Raw genomic sequence first — 3,557 nt, 5'->3', positions numbered from 1 at the left:
TAAGTGATTTTTACAAAAGTATGAGAAGCCTTCCCTGTAGCAGTCAAGATGGTTTACTAACTTTAATTAATTTCACATCATTTACTAGGTTAACAATTCAGTATTTAAAAGTCAGCATTTTGCCAGCAAGTACTATAGATCAGCGTGTGAAATATCATGGTATTTCCTAAAATAGGAATTGTCATTTCACAGATGGGAAGCTGAAGGACTGAAAGATTAAGTGCCTGTCTTCACTGCAGAATTACCCATGGGAAAAATCTAGTCCACAAACAGTGGTGCTTAAACTGTGTGTGTTGTTGTTTTTTTTTTGACTTAAGCCTGATGGGCCATTTGGAATATAATCTTGAAGTGGCTGCTCAAGCTAGTTGAGCATGTCAGCTGGTAGCATTATCACTTTGTGCAGATGGACTATTATTCTGCAGTGTATTCACTCTTATTTACCTAGGCTAATTTGAGAGAAGTTAACCCTGCAGGGAAGTCATACCATACATGATTTGCCCAAAGTTACACAGAAAACCCATGACAAAGCGTGGAATTAAGCCTGGGTGCCTGAAATCTTAGAAAGGTTGATCTACAAAGTAAACCTACTGCCCTTGGCAGAGACACTCAATATTGTTCTGTACAGGCTGCTTTCCAAGCTGACAGTATAGCTGCAGATGGGATAATTAGCTTTACCATATAAACATGGTCATAGTGTTTTAACTAGTACATCATCCGTCTGTTTTAAGAACTGAGTGGCTTTGGCTATAGATGACATGTATGAGCACTCTTACAGCACTAATGCACATTAGTTGCGATTTCCCAGTGGAGATAAGGCATTTTAATGTTGACCATGAGTAGCTAGGGAAGTTGTATGACAGAAGAGGATATACTCTTGACCTCTCTTTGCTACATCACAATAAAAATATAATGCTTTGTCTCCAACAGGTATCACAAGGAAACAATGAATACATATCAGTTATCTTATGATAAACAAATACAGTTCTATGGTCATGTAGACAAGGCCACAGGTGCATTTTGAAAACTACAAATTCTACAGTAGCTTTATGGGTTCCATTGCTTTTTTGAATATGATAGTGTGTGATTTTTACTACCTTATTCTCTACAGTAAAAAGAAAACACAATAAGAATACTTCAAATGTAAAAATAAACCTACCAACCAACAGAATGTTTAAGTCATAGAGGGAAAAGAGAACAAAAATAATATCATTAAGCCAACAGAGTAGTACTGAACCAAATTCTGTGGCCCAAATCTACCTTTACATCATCAAAGAGATATTTACATGATTTCTAGGTGGCTAAATCACTAAAAATGATCCTCCTCTACCCATACAATAACCAAGTGATATCTATAGTCTGCAGGAGTCCCAATTTTGCCCTAGAGAAATCCTTAGGGATATAGACTTAACCTACTACATATATTCAGAAGCAATCCCAAACAGCCAACTAGGTGTCAGACTCCACTTTTGTTCTGTTGTGATCCAGTATTGCTTGGTAAAGCCTGCCATATATCCCAAACACAGCTAGGGACATTTTGACAGGGAGATGCCTGCTGATGAATATAATACACCAGTGCAGGGGCAGGCAATTATTTAGGCTGGAGGGCCACTTAATGAGTTTTGATGAACTGTCAAGGGCTGCAAGGGTAACACGACCCCATGATGAGTGCTCTGCCTCCCTGGTCACCATCTTGGGACCAGAAGTCCCACCACTAACTCCTGACCTTTGCCACTGGAGGTATCTCCTTTTGTCCTAGAAGTACTCGTTTTGGAAGGGAGGCTGCTGCCATCTTGAAATCAGAAAAAAACCAGAAAACATACTAAAAAAAAAATCACATTCAAACATCTACTATAACTTATTTTAATTTTATTTAAAATATATATTTTGCCCTGACTTATGTGTGTTTGCATAGTGTATCTAGAGGCGTTGCATAATAGCTCAAAATACAGTTTTAATCTTGTATATTGTATGTGTCGCGGGGTAGGGGGTGTATGTGGCAGGGTCTGGTTGGGGAATGCATGTGTGTGTAGTGGGTTTGGGACGGTGTGTGTGCAATGTGGATATGGTGGGTGGGTGTGTGGGGAGTGTGGGATGTGGGTGTGGAGGTGTGTGGGTGTGGGGTATGTGGTTCGGGTGGGGGCTCTTGGAGGGTGTGGTTGTGAGTGGGGTATGGTGAATGTTGCGGGTTGTGGGGGTTGAGGAAGGATCTGTATGTGGGGATTATGGTGGGGGTGGGAGTGTGTGTGGGGTCTCTGGGAGGTTATGGATGTGTTTGGGGGTATGGTGGAGTGTGAGGTGTGTCAGAGGGTGTGGGGGGGGCAGTCCTTGGAGTCCCTGGAGTGTGTCAGTCCTTGGATCTGCATTTGGTGGCAGCGAATGGGGCCAGCTTCACTCAGCCCCATTGGAAGCCCCACCCCAGTCAATCATCGTAGTGCGCAGTGACCAGTGGAGTTCCCCAAGGTTCTGTCCTTTGGCCTATACTCTTTAATATCTTCATTAATGATGTGGATATTGGTTTCAGAAACAGACTGGCCAAGTTCTCCGATGACACCAAACTTTTGGATAAAGCGTCCTTACCTGAGGACAGGGTGGTGCTCCAGGCCAACCTTGACAGGCATAGAAAATGGACAGATGAAAACCTGATGGCATTTAATACCAGAAAATGCAAGGCACTTCACCTTGGGAAAAAAGCCCTCAGCATGCTTATAGGCTCAGCAATGCCACACTTGCTAACACCATGGCTGAAAGGGGCTTGGGGTCATGATTGACCACAAGATGAATATGAGCCACCAATGTGACATTGCAGCTGGTAAAGCAAGCAAAACTCTGGCTTACATCCATAGATGCTTCTCTAGCACATCTCAGGATGTCTTCCTCCCTCTGTACTCAGCCTTGGTGAGGCCGCAGCTGGAGTACTGCATCCAATTCTGGGCTCCACAATTCAAAAAGGATGTGGAGAAGCTTGAGAGAGTGCAGAGGAGAGCCACACACATGATCAGAGGTTAGGAAAACAGACCTTATGATGACAGACTGAGAACCATGGGACTTTTCAGCCTAGAAAAGCACAGGCTCAAGGGTGATCTGGTGGCTACCTATAAGTTTATCAGGGGTGCTCATCAGGATCTGGGGGAACATCTGCTCACCAGAGCACCCCAAGGGATGACAAGATCGAAAGGTCACAAACTCCTTCAAGACCATTTCAGGCCGGACACAAGGAAGAAATTCTTTACAGTCTGAGCCCCCAAGGCCTGGAACAGACTGATGCCAGAGGTGGTGCAAGCACTTACTATGGACTCCTTTAAGAGATGTTTGGACATTTATCTTGCTGGGATCCTTTGCCAGACCAAACAACACCCACAACTGCAGCCCAGCCCAGACCAACGACTGAAACGAATAAACAGGTAAGCGATAGGGGCCAGGGCAATGCTGGGACTAGGGGGTCAGTAGACACATCCACAGGAGGCCTCAAATGCCTCTACACAAATGCTTGTAGTATGGGAAACAAGCAGGAGGAACTCACCCTCCTGCTAGCTGACACCAGCCTGGACATAGTGGGG

The 3,557-nt window shown here is 44.0% G+C and overlaps 1 protein-coding gene across 1 annotated transcript in view; it reads right to left on the bottom strand.

Moving 5' to 3' along the window:
- The window catches only part of CSMD1 (CUB and Sushi multiple domains 1), a 2,474,714-nt gene that overhangs the window by 2,051,165 nt on the left and 419,992 nt on the right, over positions 1 to 3,557 (bottom strand). The window lies entirely within an intron of this gene.

Source organism: Gavialis gangeticus, unplaced genomic scaffold, assembly GCF_001723915.1.
Source record: "Gavialis gangeticus isolate Ggan-Ray unplaced genomic scaffold, GavGan_comp1, whole genome shotgun sequence".
Taxonomy (NCBI): Eukaryota; Metazoa; Chordata; order Crocodylia; family Gavialidae; genus Gavialis; species Gavialis gangeticus.
The sequence above is the reverse complement of the archived record's forward strand: the minus strand, read 5'-3'. Positions and strand labels throughout refer to the sequence as shown.